Genomic DNA, 17,344 nt, shown 5'->3' with positions numbered 1-17,344 from the left:
GAAGATGGGAAGATTTTGAAGGCAGAGTATTAACGGATTTGGATTTGGCCAGGGCATAAGACACAGGGTTAAAAACAGGGCTGTAATCCTCTCAAGGGTGTCAGAGCTCAATCCTGCAGGATGTCTCAGCTTTCAGGACCCCGCGAAAACCAGGTGAGATTAGGCATAGGTGGAAACTCAAAGAGACCTCCGTGGGCACGGCAATCAGGGGGATGCAAGAGCCCCCAGATGGGAACTTGGGCCCTAAGTCTCCCCACCTTTCCGCGCAGAGAGGCTCTGGGCTCAAAGCCTCATTCCCAAGCACTGGCGGAGGACTAAGGGTAAAGAGCCACCTCCTCCGCAATCCCCCGCCCTCCGGCGCCGACGCTCCGCGCTCCTGCTGGCTCCCCATTGGCCTGTACGCTCGCCAATCCTGGAGAAGCGGTCCTGCGAGGGGGCACTGATTGGTTCAGCTGGCTCTGAGTCCCCCCCACTCCGGCTCCGGCCGGGCCCCCCGCCGGGAGGGGGCGTGGCCGCGGCCGTGGCCGGGCTGGAGGCGGCGTCGCTCGCGCCGCTGCGTGCGGTGTGGTGCGGTGCGGTGCGGATTGGGGGCCGCCGGGTGACCGCGGGGCGGCGGGACCATGGAGCTCGGATCGCAGTCCCGACGCCGGCGGTGGGACTGCAGGCCGGTGAGTACGGGTTTCAGCCAGTTGGGCTGCCCGGTCCGGGCGCTCATCCCTCCTCCGGGCCAGCCGATCGACGGGGCCGGGGGAGCAGGAGCCGGGCCCCCCGCGGCCGAGCGAAGTTGCTGCATCGCGTCGCGCGCGCCCTGGCCGGGTGGCCGGGCCCACTGCGGGCCGCGGCGCCGCCCCGCAGTCCGGCTGCATCCTCCTGTCGGGCTCCCGCGCCTGGTGGGCTTCCCGTCCTAGCCTCGCGGCCCGGCCACCCTTCTCTCCCGCGCCCTCCCGACCCTCCAGCACCCCCGCTGCCCGGTGCGCGCCCCTCGAGTACGGGACAGCCGCCTGCAGGTGGCACCCGGGCCTCCTCTCGAGCCCCACGCACGACGCTGTCGGCCACCCCGCGGCCGGGATCTCGGCATCCATCCCTCCTCCTCCATCCCTCCGGGCTCCGCGCGCCGTGGCTCGCATCTGGCCCAGCCCCGCGTGTTCGCTCTCTCCGGGGTCTTGCCCTGCCCGGGCCTCGGCGGCGGCGCCCTCTCGGTTCCCGCGTCCGTGGCGACTGTAAGCTCTTTTTCTCCCGAGCTGTCGTCGGTCGCGGGGGTTCCCGGCATTCGAGGCCAACTCGGCTGTCCGACTGCCGAGAAGGAGGGCAGGGCAGCCCGCCAGTGGCGCGCTGGCTCCGCGAGGGGAGCGAGGTGCGCCGCCTGCGTGCGCCGTCCCCCCGGGACTCTCCTGGCGCTGGCCGCTGGACGCGGGCCGCGGCGCCGGAGCCTCAGGGAGCGCAGAACCCTCTGCTTCGCCACTTAACAGGCCAAGGGCCACAACGCTTTCTTCTTGTTTTGGCTTCTCTGCAAGGGGTAGTTAGTTCCCTGGTGGAGAGGAGAGTTCTTAATTAACGGCCAACTCTGCGATGGGCCAGGGATGAAGAGGGGGCAGGTTATCTTGGCTGCTGTTAGGTGGCATAAGGAATCCTTTCTCATTTGACGACTCCTTTTAATATCTGATTGTTTTCTTCCAGTCATTGAGTTTTCAAACGCTTCAAAATGAGAAGGGCTGTGTGTGTGTGTGTGTGTGTGTGTGTGTGTGTGTGTGTGTGTGTGTGTGTGTGTGTGTGTGTGTGTGTTGAAGCTGTAAAATCAAATGCCTAATGAGACCTGATATTTTGACTTATGGCTGGGAACATACATTTTATAAGGGGAGAGGCTAACCTTGGAGATACTTTGTATTTTAAAAGTTAGGATCATCTAAAACTTAAAATGTCTGCCATGCCGTCAAAACTGTGCAGAAGTGTTTCTGTCTCTTTTAGGGAAAATTCTATTGAGCACTGGCTGTTTCTTTTTGTATACACTTTACCAAACTTTCCTTGTCCAGTAGAGAAACAATGCAGTGATTCTTTACAGCCAGTTCTTTTTATCTTCTTGAGAGGTTAAACAAGAGAAAGCTAGCTTGACCTTTCCCAAAGGCAATTCTCATTGTATTCCGCTTCCTTCTCGAAGTACTCATTTTTCTTCACTTTAAAAGATCCCCTGAATTGATGTGCGTGCAAGTTATGTCTTTTTAGATGTTTACAGCTCGGTTGGAAAGTTTGGTTGTTTTACTGCTTGGATCTGTATTTGTGTTGCTTTAAAATGGTGTAAATAAACTTGTTTTTAGAACTATGTACATATAAAAATTGTTCTTAGAATTCCAGTAGCTCAAACGAAGTTAGTTTGTAGCAGTTTCCATCTGTTTATGACCTAATTGTCATTGATGTGCTTCACTAATTACAAAAATTCTGAAAATAAGGCTGGAACACAGTTTACTAAGTGGTCATGCCAACCACATTGACGACCCTGTTCTATTGTGGGGTTGCCTTTGTAGACATACTTTACAGTTTCTATAGAAACCTGCCAGTGACAAGCAATTTTTTTTTTGGTTATTGGGATCTTTTGATTAAAATAATTGTCTATTTTAAGTATAAAAAGAAGCATAAAGAATATTTATGGGCATTATTAGTGGTATTTAGACTCGAAGAGTTTTCTTTGAAGAATATAGGTTATGTTTTCACTTGGGAGTAGCTCAACATTGCTATATAAATCTTAAATCACTCACTTTCTCTTCTTAGTCTTTTTATTTTAAGTGCAGGTTCTGGGTCTTGAACTTAGGGCCAGAACATTCTCACTTTTTTTTTTCCTTAAGGCTGGTGCTCTACCACTTGAGCCATAGCTCCACTAACAGCCTTTTATTGTTGGTTAATTGGAGATAGGAGTCTTTTGGACTTTTAAACTGGGATCCTCAATTCTCTGTCTCAGGAGTAGCTAGGATTACAGGCCTGAGCGGTTGTGCCTACTGCTGCCTTTTTTTTTTGGATACTACTTTAAAGTCAATTTTGTGTGTTTGTGTGTGTGTGGGGGGGGCATAGGCTTTACTTTGGGGCATTTGGAATCAAATGCTGCATCTAGTCTATGCATTCTACTTTAAGATTGGTTCTTTACCCATGACCTAATCTTTTTTTTTTTTTTTTTTTTTTTTTTTATTGCGGGGCTTGAACTCAGAGCCTGGGCATTGTCCTGGAGCTCTTTTGCTCAAGGCTAGCACTCTACCGCTATGACCCATAGCTCCACTTGTTTTTTTTGTCTGTCATGGGGTTTAACTGGGCCTAGGTGCTGTCCCTGTGCTCTTCAGCTCAAGGAAAGCGCTCTACTGCTTGAGCCACAGCACCACTTACCGGTGACTTAATCTTACGCTGGTCATTCAGGAATAGTTTACTTCATCAATATATAATTAATGCACATTGTACAAGAAATTAAATATCAGTATTTAGATACATGGACTAAATTTTAGTCTTTATTTTCTTTCTCCTTTCTTATTGCCATATTTGTTTCTTCAGGGGAGACCATACTTAATATTACAGGGTGTTTCCTTCCAGTTTGTTGCCTTTTAATGACCTTTTATATTTGAAATTCAATTAATGAATTCCTGTTAAGTATTGGACACTATTTTAATTGCTAGGGTTGCAGTAATAAGCCAGGAGAGCTTTTTTTTTTTATTGTAAAGATGCTGTACCGAGGGGTTACAGTTACATGAGTAAGGCAATGAGTACTTTTCTTGTAGAGCATTGTTATCCCTTCCCTTGTTCTCCCACTATTCTTTCCCATCCCCACCTTTCTCACTCCTCCCCCCCTCCCTGCCCAGAGTGGTAAAGTTCATTTCCAGTATACTGTCTTGTGAGTATCATTGTTGCAATGGGTGTCTGTGACCTCGTTTTGGCATTCTGTTATTCCCCTTCCTCTCCCCAAATTAGACAAATGTATATACAAGATGCAGGGTATCAAATCAAGTACAGTGACAACAGAGGATATACCATAAGGGAAAGAACATACAAAGGAAACAAAAACATCACATAGTACATTAAAAACAACAACAACAAAGAGAGACCTCTTGTGTCTATATCTTGGGGTTCACTTCACTTATCTTTTTTTAATTTATTTTTTTCTCGAGTCTTGTTTACTTTGTTCTATCTCCTTACATATTGTACTTAGCATCCATATATCAAGGAGACCATGTGCCATCTGTCTCTTTGCTCTTGGCTTACCTCACTCAAAATGATTTTTTTTCTAGTTCCATCCATTTCCCTGCGAAAGCCATTATTTTGTCTTTTCTAATGGCTGCATAATATTCCATTGTATGTAGATACCACATTTTTTGAATCCATTCATCTGTACTGGGTTGTTTCTATATCTTGGCTATTGTGAACAGTGCTGTGATGAACATGAAGGTGCATGTGTCCTTGTATCCTGGTCAGGGTAGATGCCTAGAAGTGATATGGCTGGGCCTTAGGGGAGGTTTATATTTAGCTTTCTGAGGTACCTCTAGACTGCTTTCCAATAATCTTTCAAGGCAATTATAATGCAATGTGATAAGTACTTTGATAGAGCCAGTAATAAGTGAGTGAAAGATGGATGAACCTCACTTGATTCAGTACTATAGTACACCTTATTTGTAATGCCCAGTGAGGATACAGTGGTAAATAGGACAGATATCTGTTAGCCACTGATGAGCTTGTTGTTCAGGTCTTAGGCATTCTAACCATTGGTAACCCCACAGGCCCTGAAAGGGAGTGCAAAGGAGTATCACAGATGAGAAAAGCCTCTTGGAGGAGCTAAATCTGAGGGAATTGGTCAAAGTCTGAGATAAGGAAGAAGTGTACAAACTGTTGGCCAGGATACATTAGACTAATGAAACAACACAAATTTAGCATGATAGTGTGATAGGGTGCAGAGGCAGGGAAGTAGTAAGTAGTGAAGGAGGAGAAATAATTAGGTGCCATGCTCTATAGGCAATCCTATTCTATGGGGTTTGGACTCACTTATGGGTAATAGGAGTCAAGTGAGATATTCTGAGCAAAAGATATATGGTAAGATATATCATTTGTTGAATGGATTCAAGTGGAGGTGGGGCAGGCTGGAAGTAGGGAAAGTTTAATAGGTAGAATTTCTGGGAGTTGGTCCTTGGATGAGTATGCATGAGGCAGGGAAACTGGGAGAGGAAGAGTTTTAGGGGAATGCCTGGTTGCTGTGGGTGATTTGACCATGGCACCATGCTTTCATGCTTAAATGGGGGTTAACAGCGCACACTGGGCTGGGGTGGGGAAGATGGTGTATTACTCTTAGGTTAAATTTCAGTATGTGTGGGACATGGTGTTCTGCTGGCTGCATTAGGGATCTGGATATCAGGAGATATCTTGAATGGAGATGGAAATTTGAGAGTTCCGATTCTAGCACAGGCTGAGGTGCTGCAAGGATAGAGAGATGGGGATATTTTAAATTGTTGAAGAAAGCACAATGACAAGTCAGGTCACTACCATCTCAAGATAGTGAAGTGTCTAAATGACATCATACTCCCTTCCTATTGATGGCTTCCTTTTTGGTGGTTGGTTGCTGTACCATGGGAAAATTGGTGTGGAACAGGAAATGACTAGGGCTGCAGACCTGAACTTGGAAACTGTTCAGAGAGATGAGAAAAGCCTTCAAGAGGAATTATCTGAGAAGGAATTGATCTAAGTGTGGATTGAGGACAGCCTGTGTAAAGAGATGACTAAGGAGAATCAGCATGGAACAGGAAATGAGGGAGACTGTGTCTAGTCAGACCGAGCTTTGAGAAGTTGTACAGTTAGTGCTCAGTAGAAAATACTTGAGACTGTTTAAGAAGGAGATGAGAATTTCATTTTTTTCCCTCTATTTGAAGCATACCTTTTTCAGATGGGTACTAAATACTTACGTTAACAGCCTTATTATTCAGTAAGCATTTCTTTTGCCCTGAGATGACCTGGATGCAGTGAAGACATCTGTCCTTGTCTGTATTTGTTAGTGGAGGCTGTTGAAACATATAGGTTATTCAAGGAGCAGATACACAGTAGGAATAGGAATGGGGTACAAAGATCTGTGAAAGACACATATACCTAGACTGAGAAAGAGGAGGTCATGATGTCCAAGGGAACCCCTGCCAAGAGGGAATGCTTGGCAGCCGGGAGGTCATCCTTAACTTAGGCACAGCAGTGACATACAGTACAGTAATAACACAGTGGATCAGAGCCAGGGGGTCCATCTGTACTTGTATTTAGTAGTGAGCGGGAGTTAGGAAGTGGAATCTCAGGTATTCAGACTGTCTCACTCAAAAAAACAACGTGGTGGTAAAGAGCAGTTAACAGAGAGGATGGGCAAAGAGGTTGCTTATTGGGTTTTGGTTGTTACATGGAAGGCTTTCCCAAGAGGGAGAGGAAATTGGACAGAGAGGTCCCACCAAATGGTGGTGAAAAGGTGTCCACTGCGTTCAGCTTTGGGATGTGACTAGTCATGTTGGCAAGGACTTTTGTGAGCATTTTTGAGTGGCATAAAAATAAAGATGCTAAAGGAGGGGAACTCATCAGGACAGGCAGTTCACTCTAAAACTTGAGAAAAGAGTTAGGCAGATGGCTTGGAGGAGCTGTCGGGTTTGCAAGACAGAAAAAGGTAGTCATGAAGAGGAGGGAAGGACATTAACTAGCCAGGGGTACTTGATGCATCATGATTTTTTTTTTTTAAAGCAGTGACTTTATTTGTGTAATAATGCATATATGTCTGTATTTGTGCTGGTACTCGGGCTTAAATTCAGGGCCTGGGTCCTATCCCTGAGCTTTTTTGCTCTAACACTTGAGTCACAGCTCCACTTCCAGCTTTTCTATATATGTGGTTAATTGGAGGTAAGTCTCACTGACTTAACCGCTCCAGCTGTCTTTGAACTGTGATCCTCAGATCTCGGCCTCCTGAGTAGATAGGATTGCAGGCATGTGCTAGTGGCACCTGGATTTATGTATTTATTTTGAACTGGTACTAGCACTTGAATTCATGATTTTATGTTCTTGTTCGGCTTTCTTGTTTTTGGATGACACTCTTTAACACTCTGACTTTTGCTTGTCATTTTGGAGATGGAATCTTGTGGACTTTTCATGCCTCTTCTGGCTTCAAATTTCAGTCTTTCAGGTCTCAGCCTCCAGAGTAGCTAGGATTATAGGCATGAAGGCACTGGTGCTCAGCTAAATTATTTGTTTCTTTTTTGTTTCTTTTTGGCAGGTTCTGGGGCTTGAAATCAGGGCCTGGGTGCTGTCCCTGAGCCTCTTCATGTTCACTACCACTTGAGCCACAGCACCACTTCTGTTTTTTTCTGAGTAGTTTACAGTATTGGAGATAAAGAGTCTCGCAGACTTTCCTGCCCAGGCTGGCTTTGAACCGCTATCCTCAGATCTTAGCCTCCTGAGTAGCTAGGATTAAAGGCTTGAGCCAGTGGTGCCCGGCTAAGAACAGGTTTTTTTCCATTCTCAATACATAGTAGTATGGTTAGTAGTATAGTCTTAGTATTGTTTGGTCCTTCTCACGATGAGTGTAACTGGCCTGACCTTGCCTTTCCCTGGGTGATGCTTGAGGTCATGTTGTTCCTGTGAAAGAATGTCCCTCCTTTGCTGTGCTGTTCTTCTGATGAATAAATACTCTGTTGACAATAGTCTCTTTACTCTCCTGAAGGCCAGCTACTTTTGTTTTTGTTTCCTTTCCTTTTCTTTTTGTGTCAGAGGCAGCCTCCTATCTTTGTTAGATGTCCTTAGATAGAACTTAGATAGAAAGATTTTTTCCATGCTCAGATTTCATTCTTAATCTTTGGAGCCAGCCCTGCAGTTCCTCTTTCCTTGGATCAGTGCCCACTCCTTGGTTTAGCTCTTTTCTTCTGTGGACTTTTTTCTTTTTTTTAAGTTTAGACATCCCAGTTATCTCAGGTGTCTTCTCATCTTTCAGGCCTTGAGCTTCTAGGTCTTGACTCTGAGCTCAGTATCTGGGATCTTCTCTTCTCTCTTTTTATCTTCCAAGACAGGGACTCACTTGGTATTTGCCACTTTTGCTCATTGGGTATCAGTTTATCACCTGAGCCATGCCTCCAACTCCTGGGATCAGTTTTTAATTTGTACTTTCTGAACTTTTTCCTGAGGCCTGTTTCAGTGGTGTGGTTTAGCTTCCTGACAGAGTGATCTTGACATTGATCTGAAAATTTCTTTTGTCATGTTACATATTCTTGAACTGTGTTCCCATTCTACTTTATATTTTTCTCTCTTTTCACTGTTGTTTTAAGTTTCCTTTGCAGTTAGTGTGGTAGCTTCTATCATAAAGAATACTTGAAATAACCAATTAAAAAGAGAAAAAGGTTGTTTTGATTTAGAGTTGTAGCAGCTTTAGGACATGATCCTTGGCTCTGTTGCTTTTGGGCCTGTGGCATGGTGGGAGTGTGTGATGGAGGAAGAATGGTTTCTTCATGACTTGGATGTTATGGAGAGAAAGAAAGAGACATGCTCTTGAGGGCATGTCCTGAGTGACCTAAAAGCTCCAACTAGATCCCACCTCTTAAAAGATTTTATCACCTTCCAATAGCACCACTCTGGTACCAACCTTTTAAAACATGGACCTTTGAGGATATTCCAGATCTACAGTTGATAATGTTTTGAATGCCTGCCTTCAGACTAGTTATTGGTGATCTACAGAGTTACTTTTACTCTCAAAGCTTATACAGATAAAGTATCCTTTATCTAATCTGCTTGAGAATGGAAGTTTTTTTTTCTTTTTTAAATTTTAGAATATTATTGTATTCATAAAGAGACATCTTGGGAATGAGATTCAAGTCCAAACACAGAATTGATTTATGTTTCTTTTTTTGATTTATGTTTCATATATGCTTTGTTCACATTGCTTCAACGTAATTTTACACAATATTTTAAATAATCTTTTTCATGGAACAAGGCTTCATGATGGAGAATTTTCTACCATGGCATCACATTGATGCTTAGAAGAGGTAAGATTTTTGTAATGTTTTGGATTTTGGTCTTAGCATTCTCTGGAGGTAAAATGGGATAAGTAGTCTTGCTGATTAGCTTGAAAAGTCCTGTGGTCAGGAGCCAGATAACATGGTATCTGAGAGACAATTGGTACTTTGTGTGTATATGTGTTCTCCTTGTTAAAAGTCTCTTCTTGAGGAACAGAATAAGTGGGAACAGCCTACACTGAGCAAAAGGAAAGAAATGTAAACATCACCTGATGTGGAAAAAATAACTTGTATTGTCAAAGCTCATAGAATTCACAAACTGTATAGACCATGATAATGACAGTTTGCCTTGTGAAAGTTAAAATGTGTTTGCGGCTCTAAGTATCACTTCCACAGTACTGTGAAATACGTGAAATTTGTGTAATCACTTAATCTCAAAGAAAAAAACTGAGAGAAGGGATGGGTTAAGAGAGATGGGTGACAACGTTATCAGACACTTTGTACTCATATACTGTTTTGTAGAATGGGAACTTCTTTGTACAATTACTTAAAGATAATTAAAAAAATAAAGTAAAGGGGCTGGGAAGGTGGCTCAGTGGTAGAGCGCTTGCCTTGCATGCATGAGGCCCTGGGTTTGATTCCTCAGCACCACATAAGCAAAAAGAAAAAAAACCGGAAGTGGCGCTGTGGCTCAAGTGGTAGAACACTAGCTAGCCTTGAGCTGAAGAGCTGAGGGACAGCACCCAGGCCCAGAGTTCAGGCCCCACGACTGGATCCCCCCCCTCCCCCAAATAAGTAAAATAAAATAAAAAGGAAAAAAGTCTCTTCTTGTCTGGTAAAGTCCGTTGTTCAGATCTTCGCCTTGTTTGATAAACAGTGCTACCTCCTGTCAGTAGGTAGGATTACAGGCATGAGTTATCAATGCCCAGCCATTTTTCACAATTTTACTGATGACTAGATTTCTTGATATTTGACTTTGGGTATTTTTGTTTTCTAGAGATTGAAAGCTGTGTTGGATTTTAAAAAGTCTTGCCAAAGGGCTGATGCTGGTGGCTTATGCCTGGAATCTTTACTCAGGAGGCTGAGATATAAGGATCATGGCTAAAGTCAGCCAGGCAAGGAAGTCCATCAGATGTTTATCTCTAGTTAAGCACCAGGAGGCTGGAAGTAGAGCTTTGGTTAAAGTGACAGAATGCTAGCCTTGAGCAACAAAACAGGACAGTGACTAGACCCTGAGTTCAAGCTCTAGGATCAACACACACACACACACACACACACACACACACACACACACACACACACACACACACACACACACACACACACACACACACACACACACACACACACACACACACACACACACACACACACACACACACACAGTGTTGTGCCAGTATGTGTTGGAGATTTTATTACCAGTTGCATGTATTGGGTTCATTTCTTAGTGTCTTCACATTGAGTGTTGTTACCCATTTTTTTGCATATAATTAGTTTAGAGAAATTACACTGCAATACCAAAGTATGGATGTGATTGTGAATTTGAATTCAAGCAGCCATATCTTATCAACTAAGGGGATGAAATGATGCAGTAGATGCTCATTGTGCATTTTTATACTGAGTGAAAGTATGTGTTTTGACTGATGATTTTGTAAAGACCAGAATACGAAGATGACTATAACTTGTAAAATTTGGTCTGAGTTACTTTGGCCTACTAAAAATCTCAGTTAGTTTTTAATCTCTCAAATTAAGAGATTGCATTTTGTCTTTATGTGTTTTGTTAAGTAGTTTTGTGTTAGGGTAGTACTTAAGTAGGTTAAGTTCTGATACTCTTTGCTGGGCCACATTCTGTCCTAAGTTTAGAATTGATGTTGATGGAGTGGCTCATGCATTTAAATTGCTTCCTGTGATGAGTGAAAGAAACTCACTGCACTCACTGAGGAATGATATTTACCATAATGGTGAATATCAGAGAAAGAGGGGGAGGGGAGGGAGATATTGAGTCATGCTTACATTTGTATCTATTTGGGAAAGCCTATCACACATTTTAGGAAGAGGAGAAAGGCTGACTTTCTATCTCTTGAAATGTAAGAGCTTGATTTTTGTCCATCCTCACATATTTTATAACCAATTCTGTAGAATGTAAAAACATATCTGTGTTCTTGGGTTTCCATGCTATTTGTCTCCATTTTTACATATCTTTTTAGAGTTAATGATCCTGGTTTTTATTTTTAAATCATGGAGAGACAAATCCTCCAATCCCCTGGTCACCTGTCATTAGGTTTTAATTACACTGTACAAACAACAGTGTTTCCCAAGGCTTTACTACAATTGTTCTTTGAGATATTCCAGGGAGGATGATTATTAAAATGTTAACTTCTTTTCAAAAGTCTTTATTACAGTTTATAATGTTACAAAATTTGTCAATGATAATGAAGATCATGTCTGGGCAGTCATTAAAATTTTCATACCTTCTGGTTTTGTCCATTTTCTGTTTCTGTGTTTGTCCATTGAGTTACCTAAGTTTTATTAAAAACTTCATCCTATTTTGCCATGTCCAGTTCTCTTTGTACCTGGGGTCCAGAAAGATGGAAACCATAACTTTAGGACATCATTTGAAAGAACTGTATAGTGATCAGCACTGCAGGGTTTAGGATAGCGATGTTATGCTAAACTATAGCACTTTTTCTTGACAGACAGAGTTTAGAGGTTTGTGTTTTTTATTTCTTAGGCTATTTGGTTTCTAACAATTGTCAAATTTAATTTCGACAAAATGCATTGCCTTGCATTTAATATTGACTCAGCATTTTGAACAAATGACTTAAATCACCTCTTTTGTAAGTAAAAGTTACCAAGAGTGTGGTTTAAATGGGTACATACTTTATCCACATATGTCTGAAATGGTTATGATTTTATGGACCAGAATCAAGAGAGTCTTATCCTTCTTATCCTCATTTAAATGAAGATCTGAATTAGCTTATAGGAAGTGTTTATAATAATTAAAAAATTTAACCATGAGCAGTAAGAATAAAAAGTACATGAGGATCAAGAATGAGAATAGTAATACTTCTGACTTCAGTATGATTCATGGCTTTAGGGTTCATGTCAGAGCTAACTCTTTCAGAAACTGCAGGATTTATGGGCTCAGCATGAGAAACCTCCATTGCTTGCCCATGAGGAGGCTCATCTTGATGGGATTTGTGTGGTGGCTCCAGTATTCAGCCCCCTTTCCACTTTATAGTTCAGCTTCCTGTGGAACTGATCTGGTCAGTTCTGTTGGTAGGCAGAGAAGTAAGAGCAGAGTCCTGTGGAAAGTTTTATGAGCCAGCAACTCATCACCTCCATCCTACCGGTTGTACTGTGACATGGCCTCCCTTAGCTTATTTTAGGCTGGAAATGCAATATAGCTAGAAATTCTTGGAGAAGAGAGAACATGGACATTGGTGGCATCACCAGTCACTGTCCTAGACTAGCTAGAAACTTGCTGAGCCTCCTGATGGCCATAATGAAAGGGAACATATTTTAGTTCTATGCTGTGGGTTTTCACCATCCATGTGTTTTCTGCTTTTTATTCTTGATGGTATCAGTTAACGTTGAAAAGTGCATTTGGTAGTGTGCTCAGTGGCATTGTTACAGCACATAGAACAGTGGTTCTTGTAAGGCTAATTATTGTAATGTCCTTAAATTAAGTGAAAATACAACTTAAGGGTATTTTGGCAAGGGTCAAATGAATATGACTTACATACTTTGGGTGGTAAGAATAAACACATTGCATATCTTCAGACAACCGTTCAGGAACTTAGTGAACTTAAATGGGTGAACTCACATGAACTTTTTTTTGTTGTTTTGGTCCGGTTGTGGGGCCTGAACTCTGAGCCTGGGCGCTGTCCCTCAGCTCTTCAGCTCAAGGCTAGCGCTCTACCACTTGAGCCACAGCGCCACTTCTGGCTTTTTTCTTTTTGCTTATGTGGTGCTGAGGAATTGAACCCAGGGCCTCAGGCATGCAAGGCAAGCGCTCTACCACTGAGCCACCTTCCCAGCCCCTCACATGAATTTTTTTAGTGAGAGATGTATGCAGGATTAACATTGTTCCTACACTTGCTCTTAGCCAAAGGGCCAAGAAGCCATGATGTTGTTTCTATTGAGCAAGCAGTGGCATTGTTTTATGCTGTCATTTAAAGGTGGCTTTAGAAACTAAGGAGAATGGTTGATTAATTCAGAGTCAATATGCTACATGTCATAGAGCTGAATCTGGACTTTTTGCTGGGTTGGGAAAGGAAACTGTGTTGGAGCACAGCTGTGGCCATTCATTTATGTATTATATGTGGCCCCTTTAGTATTGCAAGGTAGAATGGAGTAGAGATGAACAGTGGACAAGCCTTGCCCACAGAAAATGAAATTTACCATTTAGTTCTTTATAGCTAATGTTCCTGGCTTCTGGTTTGTTGTTGTTTTTGGTGATGGTGGTGGTGGTGGTGGTGGTGATAGTGTGTGTGTGTGTATATGTGTGTGTGTGTGTGTGTGTTGTGTGTGTGTGTGTGTGTGTGTGTGTGTGTGTGTGTGTGTGTGTGTGTGTGTAAGCCAGTCCTGTGTCTTGAATTTTGGCCCTGGGTGCTGTCCCTGAGTTTTGTTTTTTTTTTGTTTGACTAGTTGCTAGTTTGGATAGAATAGTCAGGAAAGGATGACTCTTGAAGCCAAATGAAGGTGAGGGTGAGACAGCTAGGCAAATATTTTGGGAAAGAGGAGAAGAGCATGTGTATCCTTGAGATGCTTTGAGTAGCAGGAGGAGGGCAGGCTGAGAAAGGGGATTGCCTAGTGAAAGATGGTAATAGGCCAGACACAAAGAATCAGATAGAATGGTTGCGCTTTGGCTCTTATTTTGTGGTGAAAGTCATTGCAAGGTTTTGAGTAGGAAAATGGAATAATTTGTCTCTGATGGCAAAGGATCACTTGCTCTACATAGAAGGTCGAGTGTAGTGAGCAAGAGTAGAAGAAGAGTGTGCATAAACTATGCATTGCTAGGTTCTGTGGCTCTCTGGATAAATCAGGCATTCCTGTCTTTGAGTGGCTGATGGTAGAATAGCCAAGTGAAGAGACCACTGAAATATGCTACTTTAGATGGAGAAGCAAAAGCTGTCTCAGAGGGATGCAGGTTTTGGGAGGTGTCGCAAAGTACAATCAAGACTTATTCCATACCTGTTCTGAGATTCTTGTACTACATTTCCCCCAATTGTATGACAGGAGACCATGTAGTGTGTGCTGGATTGTCACAGATTTTGCAGGAGCAGAAGTGCTTATGGCTTTAAGGGTAGGTGCCCTGTCAGTGGTGCTGTCTGGAGGAGGGTGCGAGAGAGTGGTGGTGTCTTGGTTCAGTAGGACAATGCCATGGGCAGGATGAAACTTGTCCTCTTTGCCAGAGAGCAGGACCAAAGTAATTCTGGCTTGGAAAAATTAGTCTCTGGAGCTGGAGAGAGTTCTCAGTCATTTGTCTGAAGTACAGAATGTTGTTATGCCTAGAGTTGCCAAATGTTTCTCTGAATGATTACTCTAATTGGTCACTGTCTAGAGTTACGAATATGACCCAATTAAACTTTGGAGAACGTATCTGAAAAATTATTTTACTTTTGATAAAGGGGATATTAAACCATTTTGGATAACAATTAATTGAAAAAATGCTGCAACTTTTTTGTAAGTGTAAAGGCCATTCACCTTTCTTTTCTCTACAGTAGGGTATCTAAATCACCCAGAAGTATTCTACTGATTATAATACAGTTTTGAAAAGAAGTAGGGAGAAAATATAAAATCAACATAGTTTTTCAAAGTACTGTCTGTAAAACCGATAGAACAAAAGTTGCTAAGGATTTGAATAACACAATCAAGTGCCTTGACATGTCCAGATGGTGTACAACAAATATACATTCTTTAGAATCTTTTTTTTTTTTTTTGGTCAGTCATGGGGCCTGAACTCTGGGCCTGGGCGCTGTCCCTCAGCTCTTTAGCTCAAGGCTAGCACTCTACCACTTGAGCCACAGTGCCACTTCTGGCTTATTTCTGCTTGGTGGTGCTGAGGAATCAAACCCAGGGCCTCATGCATGCAAGGCAAGCATTCTTCCACTGAGCCACCTTCCCAGCCCCGAAATATACATTCTTTTCAAGGACATATGGACAATTACCCAGGCTATCTGCTTATTGGGGAAAATGACAGTTCAGTGTGTTTTAGAAGATCAAAATGCAGCGTTAACAGTGTTTTCTAAAAAAGTCAACAAGTAGCAAAAGCAACCTAACCCATGGCCAAGGAAGATAAGACAGCTGGAATTAGAAAGCTTCATAAAATATTTTGATTACAATGAATTATATGAAGATAGTGGGTACTAAATTTTGTAGAGTACAGCCAAAATTGTATGCAAAAGAAAGTTCATTGCCTTACATTCATGTTAGGAAAGAAGAAAACTTGAAAAGTACTTAGTGACCTGAGTATTCACTTCAGGAGGTTAGAAACAAACAGTAAATTAACTGTTATAGAAATAGGTGACCTTTTTAAAAGGAGAGATTAATCAAAAGAAAAGCCAGATATACAAAGAGTTTTTCTTTTGAAGACTTGAGCCATTAATAAATTAGGTGAGAGTATACATTTTTCAAAAGACATACACAAATAGTATAAATGAAAAGGGAACATCAGAAAAGTTCTGTTAGGTAATAAAGATTTTTAAAAATAAGATATTATGGACATTAGTACAGATACATTTTAATGAACACATTCTTCCCAATGTGCTTTTATTCATACCTGGATCATTTGCTTAAAAGTCACTTCCCCATCCTCAATAATTTTATTCTTTTAGCATAATTCAACATTTTCCCAATCAAAATTTTACCAAAAGGGATAGTTTCAGAGAGTTGCTGCTCTCTATTTCTTCCCTTTGTGAGATAACCAGATGCATTTTTGTCTGCTTTCTTTGGTGAAGAAAACACGTGTTTGTGTTCTTTTCTTTTTTTCTAAAGTAGAAAGTTGCATTCTTTGTGTTCTGTTGTACATTTCTTTTTCACATAAAGATATCCAAGAAACCTGTACGCACTGTAGATCTCTTTCTTGTTGGTTAATTTTACAGCTGTACAGCATGCTCCACAGTGTAAATGTAATATAATGTGATCATCTGTCTTTTACTTTTGGATATTTAGGAAGTTGCCAGTAATTTTCAATTACAAATAATGTTGTTATGAATAATATTTCAATAGCATTTTTGTACTGCAGTGGGTTTAACTTGAGGTTTAGTAAAGATAAAGGTTGAAAGATAAAGGCACATGCAATTTTTTACACACTACTAAATCCCTCTTCCTTTATGTGTCTCTATGCCTTTATGTAATAAAGTGTATGAGTGTTTATTTCTTTATAGGCTTTCCAGTTAGTTTTGTCAAGCTTTTCTGGTTTCACCAGTGTAATTGGTGAAAAATCTTGGTGCATATTAGTATGACTAAAATTGAACACATTTTCTTGTCTAGAGGAATTTTTATATTTTTAGAGTGGTTTTGTTGTCATTTTCCCCCATGCAACATATTTTATTCTTCGTATAGTAAAGTTTCTTAAACTTTTCTTTTCTTGTGTCTGGCATCTTGAGTTGGGAGCAGGAAAACTTTATTTTACATTCATATTATAGAGAGATTTACCAATGTCATAGAGGGCTTCTTGTAGCATTTGGGTGGTTTTTATGATTTCTGTTTAGGCTTCTGATATACTTGGAGTTCCTTCTGAGATGTGGTATGAAAAACAGATTAATTTGATCATCTTCTAAATGTCTACTGAATTGTCCTACTACCACTTATAAAGTAGGTCACATGCAGATTTTGAACATTAAGTTTGATCCTGTGTTTCATCTATTCTGTTCTTTACATATTCTGGTTATTCTTTGTATATGTTAATACTATTAGTTTTGTTTGTTTCTAATCCTACCTTTTATTATTTGAATTAGTTTTACTGATTCTTGGGATTTTCTTCAAATCTGTCTAAAGTATGTTAAGGATGTATTCATTCCTGTTTATTGAACAAATTAAAAAATGAAAGAATAAATGTTGAATCTGTCAAGGGCTTTTTAAGCCTCTTTGGAGGTAATTATATGACTTGTCTTATCAGACTTATTAGTATGTGAGTTTTAACCACTCTTGAATTTGTGGTATGAACTTTTCCCATCCATCCATCCATCCATTTATGTTAGGACTTGAATGCTGTAGCTGGCACTTTGTTCATTGGCTGACATTCTACAGAGCCAAGCTGCTAACCCCTCATTCATTTTTTTTAAATTACAAGTTCAGGCTGATCTTGAACTTGTGATCCTAGACCCGAACTCACAGTAGTATTTCTGTAAATACATTTT

General features: G+C 41.6%; 1 protein-coding gene across 2 annotated transcripts in view; it reads left to right on the top strand.

Moving 5' to 3' along the window:
- The first annotated feature begins 528 nt into the window (after positions 1-528).
- Positions 529-17,344, top strand: part of Wasf3 (WASP family member 3) — a 120,508-nt gene continuing 103,692 nt past the window's right edge. The window contains exon 1 of one of the 2 annotated variants that reach the window (XM_070003079.1): positions 529-668. The gene's annotated coding sequence lies outside the window, so the exon portion shown is untranslated. The remainder of the gene's footprint in view (positions 669-17,344) is intronic. The other variant, XM_070003080.1, reaches the window with a different exon arrangement.

This window comes from Dipodomys merriami, unplaced genomic scaffold (genome assembly GCF_024711535.1).
Source record: "Dipodomys merriami isolate MVZ:Mamm:240054 unplaced genomic scaffold, mDipMer1.0.p SCAF_6, whole genome shotgun sequence".
Classification (NCBI taxonomy): domain Eukaryota; kingdom Metazoa; phylum Chordata; class Mammalia; order Rodentia; family Heteromyidae; genus Dipodomys; species Dipodomys merriami.
This window is presented reverse-complemented; position numbering and strand designations above follow the sequence as displayed.